The following is a 21761-nucleotide window of genomic DNA, read 5'->3' on the forward strand; positions in this document are numbered from 1 at the left end:
ATGTTCTGCAACTGTGTATATACTGTATGTGTTCTGGCCGGAGGCTGTTTGCTCCGTGCTCTTTATGGGCAAGTGCTGAATAAACCTTTGTTAAGTTAGTGTTCGTCATTCATCTAATTACACCTTCTTCTACGTGAAATTATTCTGCTGGAGGAGCTTGGTATTGGAACTTGTGATAGCGCACTATATTGATGACACAGTGGCTCCCATCAGGCCACAACAGAGCCGCCGTTTACGTGGCGAGAAACGCGAGTTCGAGCCATATTCAACATATCGCAATCTATTGGAAACAGAAGATGAAGAAGAAGAGCATGTTACGATGACAACAACTGTGTGCCACCACATGAGACATCCTTCCGGGTTCTCTGGTGACGATGGCCAAGATCCAAACAAGTGGCTGAAGGTATATGAGGGTATAGCCAAATTTAACAAATGGGATGACACTGTGTGTTTGGCTAACGTATTTTTCTACTTGGAGGGCAGTGCCAAGTAATGGTATGAGAACAACGAGGAGAAGTTCACAAGCTGGGAAGTATTCCAGGCGGAACTGTGCAAGTATTTCGGTGACACACAATGACAGAAGAGCAAGGCTGAAGATAAATTAAACTGTAGGGCACAGTTTCCAAGAGAAACTACAGCTTCCTACATTCAAGACGCCTTAGAGCTGTGTAAAATAGTGGATTCTAGAATGAAGGAGGAAGATAAGGTTGCACATCTAATGAAGGGTGTTGCTGAGGACATGTATCAAACCCTACTCCTGAAGGAGGTTTCGACAGCAGATGACTTAATAAAATGATGCCTGTACATCGAGACAATGAATCAAAAAAGAATTACACGCAAGGAGTTTGAATGGCTTCCAAACATCGAATCAATATCTGTGATGGAGGAAGAAACTGATTTCACAAGTGTTCTTCGTCAGATAGTGAGAGAGGAAGTTCAGAAGGCACTTGGATTGCATGGCGAGCAAAAAACCGAGACACTTCAAGAAGTCATTAGGGAGGAAGTGGGACACACATTGAACCCAATCTGTTGTCCTTCATTTCCCTTTATAACGGTGAAACAGTTGAGATCCAGGCGAAGTTTCGCTACCACAATGCCGCATCAGGAACCTATTAGGGAACCAAGAAAGACTGACGTCTGGAGGACTCAGGATAACCAACCAGTTTCCACTGCGGACGACCTGGACATGTGGTGCGCTATTGTCGAGAAAGCTGACAGACATTTGATGATGCCTGTGCCAGAAGACAGCAGATCTATCTTAGCCAATGCCAAATTTGGGATGGCGAAGATGAACAAGAAGATGTGGGTGCAGGATGATGTAGGTCACCATTGCCGCAAGCTAGTAGTTTGTGAGGTCGGTCTCCAACACGCCGATCAAGGTCTCCATCGCCGTTTAGAATCTCCAGCCAATCACCTAGCTGCCGCAACCTGGAAAACTTAAGGGTATGACCTTCCTTGGAGGTGAGGCCGCCGAAGAGAAAATTCCTCCGTCGTCGATCACTACAAAAATGCTAGATGAGATAAGATACTGTTGACAGGAAGATGCCCATCCGAGTGTGTGGAGACTTTGTGATACAGATGAACTGATCATTCCTGCATTCAGCACTAGAAAGGTAACTGTCGTGAGTCATGCCAAGCATCAAATTATTGATCTTGTAGTGGAATGGAAGACAAGCATACCACTGAAGAGTAACTTCATCATCCCTGTCTCTGTTTTCATTTAAGAATGGATTCGGTGAGTTGCGGATAGTTCACTGTCGCCGAGATCTGCAGATCCTTCCAAGACGCATGTGCATAGCAAATGCTCAGCTGTTAATTGCAGAACAGCTGAGCATCATAGAAACCTCCCATGCCAAGTCTGTGGGCGAAATTAGTGCTACCACTATGAGACAAGATCTTATAGCTCGACTATCACCAGATCTCACTAACGAACAACAGAAGTAGTATTTGACATTCTTCAAGATATCTCTGAATGCTTCAATCCACAGGTGAAGAGCAAATTAGACAAATTGATGGTGAAGCACTGGATTAGCATAGGAGACCATCAACCAATAAGCCAGAGAGCATATCATGTGTCAGCAATGGAACATCGAATGTTTCATGACGAGGTAGAGAAATTGATGAATGACGTCATTCAGCCTTTGCAGAACCCATGGTAGTCACCAGTGGTTCTCATCAGGAAGAAGGATGGCAGTTGGCGCTTTTGTGTTGATTACAGGAAGCTTAATAATATAACTAAAAAGGACGTTTACCCTCTTCCACGAATTGACGATACAATAGATTGTCTGAAGGGGGCTAAGTTTTTCTCAACCATGGACATGTACTCGGGATACTGACAAATCGAAGTAGATGAGGCTGATCGTGAGAAAACTGCATTCATCATCCCTGAGGGCCTCTATGAGTTTAAGGTAATGCCATTTGGTTTGTGTAATGCAACAGCAACTTTTGAATGGATGATGCATAATATTCTAACTCAGCTGAAGTGGACGATGTGTCTTTGTTATTTAGGTGACATTATTGTGTTCTCAGACAGATTTACCGAGCGAGGTGGCGCAGTGGTTAGCAAACTGGACTCGCATTTGGGAGGACGACGGTTCAATCATGCGTCCGGCCATCCTGATTTAGGTTTTCCGTTATTTCCCTAAATTGCTCCAGGCAAATGCCGGGATGGTTCCTCTGCAAGGTCACGGCCGACTTCCTTCCCTAATCCGATGAGACCGATGACCTCGCTGTTTGGTCTCTTTCCCCAAAACCAACCAACAACCAGACACATTTGATGATCACATAAAAAGACTGAGGGCTGCTCTTAAGTGTCTCCAACAAGGCGGACTGAAACTTGTATCAAATGAAGGTGTGTGGCCAAACCCAGAAAGGGTGAGATCTATAACGGAATTTCCTATTCCTAAAAGTATTGGAGATGTGAGAAGCTTCCTCGGATTATGTTCTTATTACCGTCATTTTATCAAAGATTTTCATATTAAAGCCAGGCCTCTCCAAGAGTTGTTAAAATCTGATTCTAAATTTATCTTTGTTGGTGCTCTACAAGATTCTTTTGATGTGCTGCGAAAAGCTCTGACAATTGATCCTGTACTTGATCTGTATAATGAAAGAGCACCTACAGAACTACACACACAGATGCCAGTCGGTATCGGATTGGTGCTGTTCTGGTGCAAATTTCAAATGGAAAGAGAAGGTTATAGCCTGTGCTTCTACTTACAAAAGCTGAGAAAAACTGCTCAACTACAGAAAGAGAATGTCTTACTGTGATATGGGCCAGGTGCAAATTTCGACAGTGTCTCTATGGAATGCCATTCACAGTTACAGACCATCATTCACTTTGTTGGTTGACAGATCTTAAGGATCCAACAGGATGAGTCACCAGGTGGGCACTATGTCTTCAAGTGTATGACTTTACCATAGTGCCCAAAAATGGAAGAAAACACCAAGATGCCGACTGTCTCTCAAGAAACTTTGTGTAAGACCACCAAGACTTCGATGAAGATAGTGACTGTCTCGCTGCACTCCAGGCTCTCTGCTGAGCAGAAAAAGGACGCCAAGATATCTCAAATTATGCGTGCCTTAAATTGGTAAGAGGATGTCAAAGAACAATTTAAGGTAGTTACTGGAATACTTTGCAAGAAAAACTTTGATCCATTTGGAAAGAGGTGGCTACCGGTGATTCCTAAACACATGCACTAGATGTTCTACACAAATCCCAAGACACACCTGAGACCAGACATTAGGATTTGTCAAGACATACTATAGGATTCGCAAGAGATTTTTCTGGCCGGGTTTATTTAGGAGTGTCCATCACTATGTGTCACACTGTTGCTAGTGCCAGAGGAGAAAGGCCAGAGTAATGCAATTTGTGTTAGCATCGAAGACAGTTTCGCAAAAATATTCGCCTGTTTTGAGAGTCTTCAAGACCTGCTACCAGCTCCAATCAGCGCCATTTATCCCACACATTAGAGAAATGTGTTTCATAGGTATGCCTATAAGACACTAAACTCGGAATGTGAGAACATGGCGACAATACGTGCCATCACGTCTTGCTGCCGCCTAGCGGCAGCTGTGTGAACCTGCTGCTGCTGCTCTGGGTGGATGCTGCGAGAGCAAGCGACTCTACGATCTAAGTTTTACATCCAATACTGCCAAATAATACAGTTAACAGAGCTGCCACTTACTAAGAACGACACCTCGCAGTAATTAATTCACAGATTAGCACAAGGCAGGCCTTGTGTTCCTCGCCAGAGCTGCGTAAAGCTACGTCCAAGCCGAACCATATTTGACGCGACGCCATAACTATATATACAATTTCAGAGGGCTCCTCGAATGTACTCGCTTCGGCGGTACATATACTAAAATTGGAACGATACAGAGAAGATTAGCATGGCCCCTGCGCAAGGATGACACGCAAAATCGTGAAGCGTTCCACATTTTTTTCGCAATCTCACTCTCTCATGTCTCACATCAGCTGCTAATACCCTCAGCCACCTACACAAGTTTCGCTTCATATCTGCACCCACTTGTCACAAACTATGCTGTCCATTTACGCAGTTCTCCTCCACTCTCTTTCATTCACAACAGAACATGATAAAACTGGCAATAAACCTATCCCTTACATCACCAATGCACATCTAAAATGTCACTCTAATAACAACTCAGCAAGCACACCAAAACCACAACTACACTGACACAAGTACATGTCACTAGCACCCCTTCAGCTCATTCACAAACCTGACACAAATCACAGCCAGTCTAAGACTAAGCCTAGCACAGGCAAAAGCCTCTTCTCTTCCTCAGTATCACACTCTGCTGTCACAACATCTCTTCCTACTGTCTCAATCACGTCATTTCATAACACACACCTACTGCCACACACAACATTTGGAAACCTTACATCAACTTTACACAAGATAGCTGCATGTTCCAAATCTTTCTCACTCACATACTTTCACTCACACTACTGCTTAAATACACTCTAGCGCTCTAAAATTAGCTTGCATTACCTAATATTTATTTTTCTCTAACGCCTACAAAGCTTCTGGTGCCTGTATGCCACTATCACATACTGACTGCACACAGACCCACAACATTTAACTTTATTCATCTTCATGGCTGCAGCTGATGCCATAATTGTTTCAGCAGCATAAATAAACATGTGAAGGAAGATGTCTCTTTAATCAATAAGTGTGCAAGCTACCCCTTTACAGGAAGTTCATTTAACATTATGTTTCAAGTAACTTTCCTAGTGGCCTTGCTATCCAGCTGCAGCCTCATAATACAGACTGCAGGTGACACCTCATCAGATTCTTAACTGAAGCATATCTGCCTGTGTAATAAGCCACTGCCCTTCACCTAAAAACCAACTATTACAGCAAATCTGTGGTGCACAAGCATGTCATGTACAAATTTCACTGGTGTGACGCACAAAGTATTTTCCCACATGTCTGGCAATCTGCCACTACATATAGTTACCTAAATTAAATTCAAAAGTGTCAGCCAATGAATACCACAACACTGAAGTGTTTAGAAAGCAGACCAGTATGCTAGTATTAACATATAGTATTTAGATGTGAGGCTCTACTATTTTGACAGCACTTTGAATCCCATCAATGTCATACAAGTCGATGCTGTTCACAATTACAGCTGATGCACCTCTCATCCTGTGTCTAGCAGAAAGATTGGACAAACCCTGCATGCAATATTCATCATGTCACATACACAGAAGCTCTAGCACATAAGCAGATACAGAGGCAGTCAAGACACGAAACACTAGCAAGCTTCAGGATTTTGGAATAGACAGCAACATCACAAACCAGTTTGTGTCACATGACACCAGTAGCTACTCAGTTATTAACTGCTTTCAGATACTAAATCTATCACTCTTTGTTTTGCACTAGCAATTCTTCCTGTAATAACAACATTCACCAAACTGGATTACATCTGACTGACATTTCACAGGAACATAACTACAGCTACTAACACAATGCTAACCTGGTTTCTCTTACCACATGTCCCCTCAACATTTTAGGCTCATTCACACATCTCCATCACAGTGTTTCACTGTTGCCAAGTAGACCTGCCCTGTGTAAACTTGGATCAACACAAATATATCACCTGGTATTGTACTGAAAACGGAACTATGTCCATCATTCCTACTACTACCTCACACAACTCGCATTCACCCATCCATGCGCTAGTAGTGACCTACACTGCTGTGTTTCAAAGTGTGCAATATGAATGGTGTTTTTAATGGTTCGTGAGGCTACTGTGTCTCTTTTTGCAGTCACTATTGTCTTCTGGCGCCATTGGATGAATAGGAGCTACTCAATAATTTACATGGTCACACACTGTGTCTTCTTGTGCTGTACTTGATGTGTGAGTTAAAAGTTGCCTTGCACTCTGTCATTAAATCGATTAGTATCGTGAGAAAGTATCGTGAGAAAGTACCACTGAAAGAGTAATGCAATTTGTGTTAGCAGTGAAGACAGTTTCGCAAAAATATTCGCTTGTTTTGAGAGTCTTCAAGACCTGCTACCAGCTCCAATCAGCGCCATTTATCCCACACATTAGAGAAGTGTGTTTCATAGGTATGCCTATAAGACACTAAACTCGGAATGTGAGAACATGGCGACAATACGTGCCATCACGTCTTGCTGCCGCCTAGCGGCAGCTTTGTGAACCTGCTGCTGCTGCTCTGGGTGGATGCTGCGAGAGCAAGCGACTGTACGATCTAAGTTTTACATCCAATACTGCCAAATAATACAGTTAACAGAGCTGCCACTTACTAAGAACGACACCTCGCAGTAATTAATTTACAGATTAGCACTCGGCAGGCCTTGTGTTCCTCGCCAGAGCTGCGTAAAGCTACGTCCAAGCCGAACCATATTTGACGCGACGCCATAACTATATATACAATATCAGAAGGCTCCTCGAATGTACTCGCTTCGGCGGTACATATACTAAAATTGGAACGATACAGAGAAGATTAGCATGGCCCCTGCGCAAGGATGACACGCAAAATCGTGAAGCGTTCCACGTTTTTTTCGCAATCTCACTCTCTCATGTCTCACATCAGCTGCTAATACCCTCAGCCACCTACACAAGTTTCGCTTCATATCTGCACCCACTTGTCACAAACTATGCTGTCCATTTACGCAGTTCTCCTCCACTCTCTTTCATTCACAACAGAACATGATAAAACTGGCAATAAACCTATCCCTTACATCACCAATGCACATCTAAAATGTCACTCTAATAACAACTCAGCAAGCACACCAAAACCACAACTACACTGACACAAGTACATGTCACTAGCACCCCTTCAGCTCATTCACAAACCTGACACAAATCACAGCCAGTCTAAGACTAAGCCTAGCACAGGCAAAAGCCTCTTCTCTTCCTCAGTATCACACTCTGCTGTCACAACATCTCTTCCTACTGTCTCAATCACGTCATTTCATAACACACACCTACTGCCACACACAACATTTGGAAACCTTACATCAACTTTACACTAGATAGCTGCATGTTCCAAATCTTTCTCACTCACATACTTTCACTCACACTACTGCTTAAATACACTCTAGCGCTCTAAAATTAGCTTGCATTACCTAATATTTATTTTTCTCTAACGCCTACAAAGCTTCTGGTGCCTGTATGCCACTATCACATACTGACTGCACACAGACCCACAACATTTAACTTTATTCATCTTCATGGCTGCAGCTGATGCCATAATTGTTTCAGCACCATAAATAAACATGGGAAGGAAGATGTCTCTTTAATCATTAAGTGTGCAAGCTACCCCTTTACAGGAAGTTCATTTAACATTATGTTTCAAGTAACTTTCCTAGTGGCCTTGCTATCCAGCTGCAGCCTCATAATACAGACTGCAGGTGACACCTCATCAGATTCTTAACTGAAGCATATCTGCCTGTGTAATAAGCCACTGCCCTTCACCTAAAAACCAACTATTACAGCAAATCTGTGGTGCACAAGCATGTCATGTACAAATTTCACTGGTGTGACGCACAAAGTATTTTCCCACATGTCTGGCAATCTGCCACTACATATTGTTACCTAAATTAAATTCAAAAGTGTCAGCCAATGAATACCACAACACTGAAGTGTTTAGAAAGCAGACCAGTATGCTAGTATTAACATATAGTATTTAGATGTGAGGCTCTACTATTTTGACAGCACTTTGAATCCCATCAATGTCATACAAGTCGATGCTGTTCACAATTACAGCTGATGCACCTCTCATCCTGTGTCTAGCAGAAAGATTGGACAAACCCTGCATGCAATATTCATCATGTCACATACACAGAAGCTCTAGCACATAAGCAGATACAGAGGCAGTCAAGACACAAAACACTAGCAAGCTTCAGGATTTTGGAATAGACAGCAACATCACAAACCAGTTTGTGTCACATGACACCAGTAGCTACTCAGTTATTAACTGCTTTCAGATACTAAATCTATCACTCTTTGTTTTGCACTAGCAATTCTTCCTGTAATAACAACATTCACCAAACTGGATTACATCTGACTGACATTTCACAGGAACATAACTACAGCTACTAACACAATGCTAACCTGGTTTCTCTTACCACATGTCCCCTCAACATTTTAGGCTCATTCACACATCTCCATCACAGTGTTTCACTGTTGCCAAGTAGACCTGCCCTGTGTAAACTTGGATCAACACAAATATATCACCTGGTATTGTACTGAAAACGGAACTATGTCCATCATTCCTACTACTACCTCACACAACTCGCATTCACCCATCCATGCGCTAGTAGTGACCTACACTGCTGTGTTTCAAAGTGTGCAATATGAATGGTGTTTTTAATGGTTCGTGAGGCTACTGTGTCTCTTTTTGCAGTCACTATTGTCTTCTGGCGCCATTGGATGAATTGGAGCTACTCAATAATTTTCATGGTCACACACTGTGTCTTCTTGTGCTGTACTTGATGTGTGAGTTAAAAGTTGCCTTGCACTCTGTCATTAAATCGATTAGTATCGTGAGAAAGTACCACTGAAAGAGTAATGCAGTTTGTGTTAGCAGTGAAGACAGTTTCGCAAAAATATTCGCTTGTTTTGAGAGTCTTCAAGACCTGCTACCAGCTCCAATCAGCGCCATTTATCCCACACATTAGAGAAGTGTGTTTCATAGGTATGCCTATAAGACACTAAACTCGGAATGTGAGAACATGGCGACAATACGTGCCATCACGTCTTGCTGCCGCCTAGCGGCAGCTGTGTGAACCTGCTGCTGCTGCTCTGGGTGGATGCTGCGAGAGCAAGCGACTCTACGATCTAAGTCTTACATCCAATACTGCCAAATAATACAGTTAACAGAGCTGCCACTTACTAAGAACGACACCTCGCAGTAATTAATTCACAGATTAGCACTCGGCAGGCCTTGTGTTTCTCGCCAGAGCTGCGTAAAGCTACGTCCAAGCCGAACCATATTTGACGCGACGCCATAACTACACTCCTGGAAATGGAAAAAAGAACACATTGACACCGGTGTGTCAGACCCACCATACTTGCTCCGGACACTGCGAGAGGGCTGTACAAGCAATGATCACACGCACGGCACAGCGGACACACGAGGAACCGCGGTGTTGGCCGTCGAATGGCGCTAGCTGCGCAGCATTTGTGCACCGCCGCCGTCAGTGTCAGCCAGTTTGCCGTGGCATACGGAGCTCCATCGCAGTCTTTAACACTGGTAGCATGCCGCGACAGCGTGGACGTGAACCGTATGTCCAGTTGACGGACTTTGAGCGAGGGCGTATAGTGGGCATGCGGGAGGTCGGGTGGACGTACCGCCGAATTGCTCAACACGTGGGGCGTGAGGTCTCCACAGTACATCGATGTTGTCGCCAGTGGTCGGCGGAAGGTGCACTTGCCCGTCGACCTGGGACCGGACCGCAGCGACGCACGGATGCACGCCAAGACCGTAGGATCCTACGCAGTGCCGTAGGGGACCGCACCGCCACTTCCCAGCAAATTAGGGACACTGTTGCTCCTGGGGTATCGGCGAGGACCATTCGCAACCGTCTCCATGAAGCTGGGCTACGGTCCCGCACACCGTTAGGCCGTCTTCCGCTCACGCCCCAACATCGTGCAACCCGCCTCCAGTGGTGTCGCGACAGGCGTGAATGGAGGGACGAATGGAGACGTGTCGTCTTCAGTGATGAGAGTCGCTTCTGCCTTGGTGCCAATGATGGTCGTATGCGTGTTTGGCGCCGTGCAGGTGAGCGCCACAATCAGGACTGCATACGACCGAGGCACACAGGGCCAACACCCGGCATCATGGTGTGGGGAGCGATCTCCTACACTGGCCGTACACCACTGGTGATCGTCGAGGGGACACTGAATAGTGCACGGTACATCCAAACCGTCATCGAACCCATCGTTCTACCATTCCTAGACAGGCAAGGGAACTTGCTGTTCCAACAGGACAATGCACGTCCGCATGTATCCCGTGCCACCCAACGTGCTCTAGAAGGTGTAAGTCAACTACCCTGGCCAGCGAGATCTCCGGATCTGTCCCCCATTGAGCATGTTTGGGACTGGATGAAGCGTCGTCTCACGCGGTCTGCACATCCAGCACGAACGCTGGTCCAACTGAGGCGCCAGGTGGAAATGGCATGGCAAGCCGTTCCACAGGACTACATCCAGCATCTCTACGATCGTCTCCATGGGAGAATAGCAGCCTGCATTGCTGCGAAAGGTGGATATACACTGTACTAGTGCCGACATTGAGCATGCGCTGTTGCCTGTGTCTATGTGCCTGTGGTTCTGTCAGTGTGATCATGTGATGTATCTGACCCCAGGAATGTGTCAATAAAGTTTCCCCTTCCTGGGACAATGAATTCACGGTGTTCTTATTTCAATTTCCAGGAGTGTATATATACAATTTCAGAGGCCTGCTCGAATGTACTCGCTTCGGCGGTACATATACTAAAATTGGAACGATACAGAGAAGATTAGCATGGCCCCTGCGCAAGGATGACACGCAAAATCGTGAAGCGTTCCACATTTTTTTCGCAATCTCACTCTCTCATGTCTCACATCAGCTGCTAATACCCTCAGCCACCTACACAAGTTTCGCTTCATATCTGCACCCACTTGTCACAAACTATGCTGTCCATTTACGCAGTTCTACTCCACTCTCTTTCATTCACAACAGAACATGATAAAACTGGCAATAAACCTATCCCTTACATCACCAATGCACATCTAAAATGTCACTCTAATAACAACTCAGCAAGCACACCAAAACCACAACTACACTGACACAAGTACATGTCACTAGCACCCCTTCAGCTCATTCACAAACCTGACACAAATCACAGCCAGTCTAAGACTAAGCCTAGCACAGGCAAAAGCCCCTTCTCTTCCTCAGTATCACACTCTGCTGTCACAACATCTCTTCCTACTGTCTCAATCACGTCATTTCATAACACACACCTACTGCCACACACAACATTTGGAAACCTTACATCAACTTTACACTAGATAGCTGCATGTTCCAAATCTTTCTCACTCACATACTTTCACTCACACTACTGCTTAAATACACTCTAGCGCTCTAAATTTAGCTTGCATTACCTAATATTTATTTTTCTCTAACGCCTACAAAGCTTCTGGTGCCTGTATGCCACTATCACATACTGACTGCACACAGACCCACAACATTTAACTTTATTCATCTTCATGGCTGCAGCTGATGCCATAATTGTTTCAGCACCATAAATAAACATGGGAAGGAAGATGTCTCTTTAATCATTAAGTGTGCAAGCTACCCCTTTACAGGAAGTTCATTTAACATTATGTTTCAAGTAACTTTCCTAGTGGCCTTGCTATCCAGCTGCAGCCTCATAATACAGACTGCAGGTGACACCTCATCAGATTCTTAACTGAAGCATATCTGCCTGTGTAATAAGCCACTGCCCTTCACCTAAAAACCAACTATTACAGCAAATCTGTGGTGCACAAGCATGTCATGTACAAATTTCACTGGTGTGACGCACAAAGTATTTTCCCACATGTCTGGCAATCTGCCACTACATATAGTTACCTAAATTAAATTCAAAAGTGTCAGCCAATGAATACCACAACACTGAAGTGTTTAGAAAGCAGACCAGTATGCTAGTATTAACATATAGTATTTAGATGTGAGGCTCTACTATTTTGACAGCACTTTGAATCCCATCAATGTCATACAAGTCGATGCTGTTCACAATTACAGCTGATGCACCTCTCATCCTGTGTCTAGCAGAAAGATTGGACAAACCCTGCATGCAATATTCATCATGTCACATACACAGAAGCTCTAGCACATAAGCAGATACAGAGGCAGTCAAGACACAAAACACTAGCAAGCTTCAGGATTTTGGAATAGACAGCAACATCACAAACCAGTTTGTGTCACATGACACCAGTAGCTACTCAGTTATTAACTGCTTTCAGATACTAAATCTATCACTCTTTGTTTTGCACTAGCAATTCTTCCTGTAATAACAACATTCACCAAACTGGATTACATCTGACTGACATTTCACAGGAACATAACTACAGCTACTAACACAATGCTAACCTGGTTTCTCTTACCACATGTCCCCTCAACATTTTAGGCTCATTCACACATCTCCATCACAGTGTTTCACTGTTGCCAAGTAGACCTGCCCTGTGTAAACTTGGATCAACACAAATATATCACCTGGTATTGTACTGAAAACGGAACTATGTCCATCATTCCTACTACTACCTCACACAACTCGCATTCACCCATCCATGCGCTAGTAGTGACCTACACTGCTGTGTTTCAAAGTGTGCAATATGAATGGTGTTTTTAATGGTTCGTGAGGCTACTGTGTCTCTTTTTGCAGTCACTATTGTCTTCTGGCGCCATTGGATGAATAGGAGTTGCTCAATAATTTAGATGGTCACACACTGTGTCTTCTTGTGCTGTACTTGATGTGTGAGTTAAAAGTTGCCTTGCACTCTGTCATTAAATAGATTAGTATCGTGAGAAAGTACCACTGAAAGAGTAATGCAATTTGTGTTAGCAGTGAAGACAGTTTCGCAAAAATATTCGCTTGTTTTGAGAGTCTTCAAGACCTGCTACCAGCTCCAATCAGCGCCATTTATCCCACACATTAGAGAAGTGTGTTTCATAGGTATGCCTATAAGACACTAAACTCGGAATGTGAGAACATGGCGACAATACGTGCCATCACGTCTTGCTGCCGCCTAGCGGCAGCTGTGTGAACCTGCTGCTGCTGCTCTGGGTGGATGCTGCGAGAGCAAGCGACTCTACGATCTAAGTTTTACATCCAATACTGCCAGATGATACAGTTAACAGAGCTGCCACTTACTAAGAACGACACCTCGCAGTAATTAATTCACAGATTAGCACTCGGCACTCCTTGTGTTCCTCGCCAGAGCTGCGTAAAGCTACGTCCAAGCCGAACCATATTTGACGCGACGCCATAACTATATATACAATTTCAGAGGGCCCCTCGAATGTACTCGCTTCGGCGGTACATATACTAAAATTGGAACGATACAGAGAAGATTAGCATGGCCCCTGCGCAAGGATGACACGCAAAATCGTGAAGCGTTCCACATTTTTTTCGCAATCTCACTCTCTCATGTCTCACATCAGCTGCTAATACCCTCAGCCACCTACACAAGTTTCGCTTCATATCTGCACCCACTTGTCACAAACTATGCTGTCCATTTACGCAGTTCTCCTCCACTCTCTTTCATTCACAACAGAACATGATAAAACTGGCAATAAACCTATCCCTTACATCACCAATGCACATCTAAAATGTCACTCTAATAACAACTCAGCAAGCACACCAAAACCACAACTACACTGACACAAGTACATGTCACTAGCACCCCTTCAGCTCATTCACAAACCTGACACAAATCACAGCCAGTCTAAGACTAAGCCTAGCACAGGCAAAAGCCTCTTGTCTTCCTCAGTATCACACTCTGCTGTCACAACATCTCTTCCTACTGTCTCAATCACGTCATTTCATAACACACACCTACTGCCACACACAACATTTGGAAACCTTACATCAACTTTACACTAGATAGCTGCATGTTCCAAATCTTTCTCACTCACATACTTTCACTCACACTACTGCTTAAATACACTCTAGCGCTCTAAAATTAGCTTGCATTACCTAATATTTATTTTTCTCTAACGCCTACAAAGCTTCTGGTGCCTGTATGCCACTATCACATACTGACTGCACACAGACCCACAACATTTAACTTTATTCATCTTCATGGCTGCAGCTGATGCCATAATTGTTTCAGCACCATAAATAAACATGGGAAGGAAGATGTCTCTTTAATCATTAAGTGTGCAAGCTACCCCTTTACAGGAAGTTCATTTAACATTATGTTTCAAGTAACTTTCCTAGTGGCCTTGCTATCCAGCTGCAGCCTCATAATACAGACTGCAGGTGACACCTCATCAGATTCTTAACTGAAGCATATCTGCCTGTGTAATAAGCCACTGCCCTTCACCTAAAAACCAACTATTACAGCAAATCTGTGGTGCACAAGCATGTCATGTACAAATTTCACTGGTGTGACGCACAAAGTATTTTCCCACATGTCTGGCAATCTGCCACTACATATAGTTACCTAAATTAAATTCAAAAGTGTCAGCCAATGAATACCACAACACTGAAGTGTTTAGAAAGCAGACCAGTATGCTAGTATTAACATATAGTATTTAGATGTGAGGCTCTACTATTTTGACAGCACTTTGAATCCCATCAATGTCATACAAGTCGATGCTGTTCACAATTACAGCTGATGCACCTCTCATCCTGTGTCTAGCAGAAAGATTGGACAAACCCTGCATGCAATATTCATCATGTCACATACACAGAAGCTCTAACACATAAGCAGATACAGAGGCAGTCAAGACACAAAACACTAGCAAGCTTCAGGATTTTGGAATAGACAGCAACATCACAAACCAGTTTGTGTCACATGACACCAGTAGCTACTCAGTTATTAACTGCTTTCAGATACTAAATCTATCACTCTTTGTTTTGCACTAGCAATTCTTCCTGTAATAACAACATTCACCAAACTGGATTACATCTGACTGACATTTCACAGGAACATAACTACAGCTACTAACACAATGCTAACCTGGTTTCTCTTACCACATGTCCCCTCAACATTTTAGGCTCATTCACACATCTCCATCACAGTGTTTCACTGTTGCCAAGTAGACCTGCCCTGTGTAAACTTGGATCAACACAAATATATCACCTGGTATTGTACTGAAAACGGAACTATGTCCATCATTCCTACTACTACCTCACACAACTCGCATTCACCCATCCATGCGCTAGTAGTGACCTACACTGCTGTGTTTCAAAGTGTGCAATATGAATGGTGTTTTTAATGGTTCGTGAGGCTACTGTGTCTCTTTTTGCAGTCACTATTGTCTTCTGGCGCCATTGGATGAATAGGAGTTGCTCAATAATTTAGATGGTCACACACTGTGTCTTCTTGTGCTGTACTTGATGTGTGAGTTAAAAGTTGCCTTGCACTCTGTCATTAAATAGATTAGTATCGTGAGAAAGTACCACTGAAAGAGTAATGCAATTTGTGTTAGCAGTGAAGACAGTTTCGCAAAAATATTCGCTTGTTTTGAGAGTCTTCAAGACCTGCTACCAGCTCCAATCAGCGCCATTTATCCCACACATTAGAGAAGTGTGTTTCATAGGTATGCCTATAAGACACTAAACTCGGAATGTGAGAACATGGCGACAATACGTGCCATCACGTCTTGCTGCCGCCTAGCGGCAGCTGTGTGAACCTGCTGCTGCTGCTCTGGGTGGATGCTGCGAGAGCAAGCGACTCTACGATCTAAGTTTTACATCCAATACTGCCAGATGATACAGTTAACAGAGCTGCCACTTACTAAGCACGACACCTCGCAGTAATTAATTCACAGATTAGCACTCGGCACTCCTTGTGTTCCTCGCCAGAGCTGCGTAAAGCTACGTCCAAGCCGAACCATATTTGACGCGACGCCATAACTATATATACAATTTCAGAGGGCCCCTCGAATGTACTCGCTTCGGCGGTACATATACTAAAATTGGAACGATACAGAGAAGATTAGCATGGCCCCTGCGCAAGGATGACACGCAAAATCGTGAAGCGTTCCACATTTTTTTCGCAATCTCACTCTCTCATGTCTCACATCAGCTGCTAATACCCTCAGCCACCTACACAAGTTTCGCTTCATATCTGCACCCACTTGTCACAAACTATGCTGTCCATTTACGCAGTTCTCCTCCACTCTCTTTCATTCACAACAGAACATGATAAAACTGGCAATAAACCTATCCCTTACATCACCAATGCACATCTAAAATGTCACTCTAATAACAACTCAGCAAGCACACCAAAACCACAACTACACTGACACAAGTACATGTCACTAGCACCCCTTCAGCTCATTCACAAACCTGACACAAATCACAGCCAGTCTAAGACTAAGCCTAGCACAGGCAAAAGCCTCTTGTCTTCCTCAGTATCACACTCTGCTGTCACAACATCTCTTCCTACTGTCTCAATCACGTCATTTCATAACACACACCTACTGCCACACACAACATTTGGAAACCTTACATCAACTTTACACTAGATAGCTGCATGTTCCAAATCTTTCTCACTCACATACTTTCACTCACACTACTGCTTAAATACACTCTAGCGCTCTAAAATTAGCTTGCATTACCTAATATTTATTTTTCTCTAACGCCTACAAAGCTTCTGGTGCCTGTATGCCACTATCACATACTGACTGCACACAGACCCACAACATTTAACTTTATTCATCTTCATGGCTGCAGCTGATGCCATAATTGTTTCAGCACCATAAATAAACATGGGAAGGAAGATGTCTCTTTAATCATTAAGTGTGCAAGCTACCCCTTTACAGGAAGTTCATTTAACATTATGTTTCAAGTAACTTTCCTAGTGGCCTTGCTATCCAGCTGCAGCCTCATAATACAGACTGCAGGTGACACCTCATCAGATTCTTAACTGAAGCATATCTGCCTGTGTAATAAGCCACTGCCCTTCACCTAAAAACCAACTATTACAGCAAATCTGTGGTGCACAAGCATGTCATGTACAAATTTCACTGGTGTGACGCACAAAGTATTTTCCCACATGTCTGGCAATCTGCCACTACATATAGTTACCTAAATTAAATTCAAAAGTGTCAGCCAATGAATACCACAACACTGAAGTGTTTAGAAAGCAGACCAGTATGCTAGTATTAACATATAGTATTTAGATGTGAGGCTCTACTATTTTGACAGCACTTTGAATCCCATCAATGTCATACAAGTCGATGCTGTTCACAATTACAGCTGATGCACCTCTCATCCTGTGTCTAGCAGAAAGATTGGACAAACCCTGCATGCAATATTCATCATGTCACATACACAGAAGCTCTAGCACATAAGCAGATACAGAGGCAGTCAAGACACAAAACACTAGCAAGCTTCAGGATTTTGGAATAGACAGCAACATCACAAACCAGTTTGTGTCACATGACACCAGTAGCTACTCAGTTATTAACTGCTTTCAGATACTAAATCTATCACTCTTTGTTTTGCACTAGCAATTCTTCCTGTAATAACAACATTCACCAAACTGGATTACATCTGACTGACATTTCACAGGAACATAACTACAGCTACTAACACAATGCTAACCTGGTTTCTCTTACCACATGTCCCCTCAACATTTTAGGCTCATTCACACATCTCCATCATGGTGTTTCACTGTTGCCAAGTAGACCTGCCCTGTGTAAACTTGGATCAACACAAATATATCACCTGGTATTGTACTGAAAACGGAACTATGTCCATCATTCCTACTACTACCTCACACAACTCGCATTCACCCATCCATGCGCTAGTAGTGACCTACACTGCTGTGTTTCAAAGTGTGCAATATGAATGGTGTTTTTAATGGTTCGTGAGGCTACTGTGTCTCTTTTTGCAGTCACTATTGTCTTCTGGCGCCATTGGATGAATAGGAGCTACTCAATAATTTACATGGTCACACACTGTGTCTTCTTGTGCTGTACTTGATGTGTGAGTTAAAAGTTGCCTTGCACTCTGTCATTGAATCGATTAGTATCGTGAGAAAGTACCACTGAAAGAGTAATGCAATTTGTGTTAGCAGTGAAGACAGTTTCGCAAAAATATTCGCTTGTTTTGAGAGTCTTCAAGACCTGCTACCAGCTCCAATCAGCGCCATTTATCCCACACATTAGAGAAGTGTGTTTCATAGGTATGCCTATAAGACACTAAACTCGGAATGTGAGAACATGGCGACAATACGTGCCATCACGTCTTGCTGCCGCCTAGCGGCAGCTGTGTGAACCTGCTGCTGCTGCTCTGGGTGGATGCTGCGAGAGCAAGCGACTCTACGATCTAAGTTTTACATCCAATACTGCCAAATAATACAGTTAACAGAGCTGCCACTTACTAAGAACGACACCTCACAGTAATTAATTCACAGATTAGCACTCGGCAGGCCTTGTGTTCCTCGCCAGAGCTGCGTAAAGCTACGTCCAAGCCGAACCATATTTGACGCGACGCCATAACTATATATACAATTTCAGAGGGCTCCTCGAATGTACTCGCTTCGGCGGTACATATACTAAAATTGGAACGATACAGAGAAGATTAGCATGGCCCCTGCGCAAGGATGACACGCAAAATCGTGAAGCGTTCCACGTTTTTTTCGCAATCTCACTCTCTCATGTCTCACATCAGCTGCTAATACCCTCAGCCACCTACACAAGTTTCGCTTCATATCTGCACCCACTTGTCACAAACTATGCTGTCCATTTACGCAGTTCTCCTCCACTCTCTTTCATTCACAACAGAACATGATAAAACTGGCAATAAACCTATCCCTTACATCACCAATGCACATCTAAAATGTCACTCTAATAACAACTCAGCAAGCACACCAAAACCACAACTACACTGACACAAGTACATGTCACTAGCACCCCTTCAGCTCATTCACAAACCTGACACAAATCACAGCCAGTCTAAGACTAAGCCTAGCACAGGCAAAAGCCTCTTCTCTTCCTCAGTATCACACTCTGCTGTCACAACATCTCTTCCTACTGTCTCAATCACGTCATTTCATAACACACACCTACTGCCACACACAACATTTGGAAACCTTACATCAACTTTACACTAGATAGCTGCATGTTCCAAATCTTTCTCACTCACATACTTTCACTCACACTACTGCTTAAATACACTCTAGCGCTCTAAAATTAGCTTGCATTACCTAATATTTATTTTTCTCTAACGCCTACAAAGCTTCTGGTGCCTGTATGCCACTATCACATACTGACTGCACACAGACCCACAACATTTAACTTTATTCATCTTCATGGCTGCAGCTGATGCCATAATTGTTTCAGCACCATAAATAAACATGGGAAGGAAGATGTTTCTTTAATCATTAAGTGTGCAAGCTACCCCTTTACAGGAAGTTCATTTAACATTATGTTTCAAGTAACTTTCCTAGTGGCCTTGCTATCCAGCTGCAGCCTCATAATACAGACTGCAGGTGACACCTCATCAGATTCTTAACTGAAGCATATCTGCCTGTGTAATAAGCCACTGCCCTTCACCTAAAAACCAACTATTACAGCAAATCTGTGGTGCACAAGCATGTCATGTACAAATTTCACTGGTGTGACGCACAAAGTATTTTCCCACATGTCTGGCAATCTGCCACTACATATAGTTACCTAAATTAAATTCAAAAGTGTCAGCCAATGAATACCACAACACTGAAGTGTTTAGAAAGCAGACCAGTATGCTAGTATTAACATATAGTATTTAGATGTGAGGCTCTACTATTTTGACAGCACTTTGAATCCCATCAATGTCATACAAGTCGATGCTGTTCACAATTACAGCTGATGCACCTCTCATCCTGTGTCTAGCAGAAAGATTGGACAAACCCTGCATGCAATATTCATCATGTCACATACACAGAAGCTCTAGCACATAAGCAGATACAGAGGCAGTCAAGACACAAAACACTAGCAAGCTTCAGGATTTTGGAATAGACAGCAACATCACAAACCAGTTTGTGTCACATGACACCAGTAGCTACTCAGTTATTAACTGCTTTCAGATACTAAATCTATCACTCTTTGTTTTGCACTAGCAATTCTTCCTGTAATAACAACATTCACCAAACTGGATTACATCTGACTGACATTTCACAGGAACATAACTACAGCTACTAACACAATGCTAACCTGGTTTCTCTTACCACATGTCCCCTCAACATTTTAGGCTCATTCACACATCTCCATCACAGTGTTTCACTGTTGCCAAGTAGACCTGCCCTGTGTAAACTTGGATCAACACAAATATATCACCTGGTATTGTACTGAAAACGGAACTATGTCCATCATTCCTACTACTACCTCACACAACTCGCATTCACCCATCCATGCGCTAGTAGTGACCTACACTGCTGTGTTTCAAAGTGTGCAATATGAATGGTGTTTTTAATGGTTCGTGAGGCTACTGTGTCTCTTTTTGCAGTCACTATTGTCTTCTGGCGCCATTGGATGAATAGGAGCTACTCAATAATTTACATGGTCACACACTGTATCTTCTTGTGCTGTACTTGATGTGTGAGTTAAAAGTTGCCTTGCACTCTGTCATTGAATCGATTAGTATCGTGAGAAAGTACCACTGAAAGAGTAATGCAATTTGTGTTAGCAGTGAAGACAGTTTCGCAAAAATATTCGCTTGTTTTGAGAGTCTTCAAGACCTGCTACCAGCTCCAATCAGCGCCATTTATCCCACACATTAGAGAAGTGTGTTTCATAGGTATGCCTATAAGACACTAAACTCGGAATGTGAGAACATGGCGACAATACGTGCCATCACGTCTTGCTGCCGCCTAGCGGCAGCTGTGTGAACCTGCTGCTGCTGCTCTGGGTGGATGCTGCGAGAGCAAGCGACTCTACGATCTAAGTTTTACATCCAATACTGCCAAATAATACAGTTAACAGAGCTGCCACTTACTAAGAACGACACCTCACAGTAATTAATTCACAGATTAGCACTCGGCAGGCCTTGTGTTCCTCGCCAGAGCTGCGTAAAGCTACGTCCAAGCCGAACCATATTTGACGCGACGCCATAACTATATATATAATTTCAGAGGGCTCCTCGAATGTACTCGCTTCGGCGGTACATATACTAAAATTGGAACGATACAGAGAAGATTAGCATGGCCCCTGCGCAAGGATGACACGCAAAATCGTGAAGCGTTCCACATTTTTTTCGCAATCTCACTCTCTCATGTCTCACAACAGCTGCTAATACCCTCAGCCACCTACACAAGTTTCGCTTCATATCTGCACCCACTTGTCACAAACTATGCTGTCCATTTACGCAGTTCTCCTCCACTCTCTTTCATTCACAACAGAACATGATAAAACTGGCAATAAACCTATCCCTTACATCACCAATGCACATCTAAAATGTCACTCTAATAACAACTCAGCAAGCACACCAAAACCACAACTACACTGACACAAGTACATGTCACTAGCACCCCTTCAGCTCATTCACAAACCTGACACAAATCACAGCCAGTCT

At 43.4% G+C, this 21761-nt stretch overlaps 7 non-coding genes across 7 annotated transcripts; all 7 read left to right on the top strand.

The window, feature by feature from the left end:
- The first annotated feature begins 4334 nt into the window (after positions 1–4334).
- On the top strand, positions 4335–4441 carry LOC124803777. Its single transcript, XR_007017256.1, has one exon. It is a non-coding gene; the product is annotated as a U6 spliceosomal RNA (small nuclear RNA).
- Positions 4442–6941: 2500 nt separating this feature from the next.
- LOC124803802 lies at positions 6942–7048 on the top strand. Its single transcript, XR_007017279.1, has one exon. It is a non-coding gene; the product is annotated as a U6 spliceosomal RNA (small nuclear RNA).
- Positions 7049–10959: 3911 nt separating this feature from the next.
- On the top strand, positions 10960–11066 carry LOC124803778. Its single transcript, XR_007017257.1, has one exon. It is a non-coding gene; the product is annotated as a U6 spliceosomal RNA (small nuclear RNA).
- Positions 11067–13553: 2487 nt separating this feature from the next.
- LOC124803779 lies at positions 13554–13660 on the top strand. The gene has a single exon (XR_007017258.1). It is a non-coding gene; the product is annotated as a U6 spliceosomal RNA (small nuclear RNA).
- Positions 13661–16147: 2487 nt separating this feature from the next.
- On the top strand, positions 16148–16254 carry LOC124803780. The gene has a single exon (XR_007017259.1). It is a non-coding gene; the product is annotated as a U6 spliceosomal RNA (small nuclear RNA).
- A 2487-nt stretch (positions 16255–18741) lies between these two features.
- Positions 18742–18848, top strand: LOC124803803. Its single transcript, XR_007017280.1, has one exon. It is a non-coding gene; the product is annotated as a U6 spliceosomal RNA (small nuclear RNA).
- A 2487-nt stretch (positions 18849–21335) lies between these two features.
- Positions 21336–21442, top strand: LOC124803781. The gene has a single exon (XR_007017260.1). It is a non-coding gene; the product is annotated as a U6 spliceosomal RNA (small nuclear RNA).
- The last annotated feature ends 319 nt before the right edge of the window (positions 21443–21761 follow it).

Source organism: Schistocerca piceifrons, chromosome 6, assembly GCF_021461385.2.
Source record: "Schistocerca piceifrons isolate TAMUIC-IGC-003096 chromosome 6, iqSchPice1.1, whole genome shotgun sequence".
In the NCBI taxonomy this organism is placed as follows: domain Eukaryota; kingdom Metazoa; phylum Arthropoda; class Insecta; order Orthoptera; family Acrididae; genus Schistocerca; species Schistocerca piceifrons.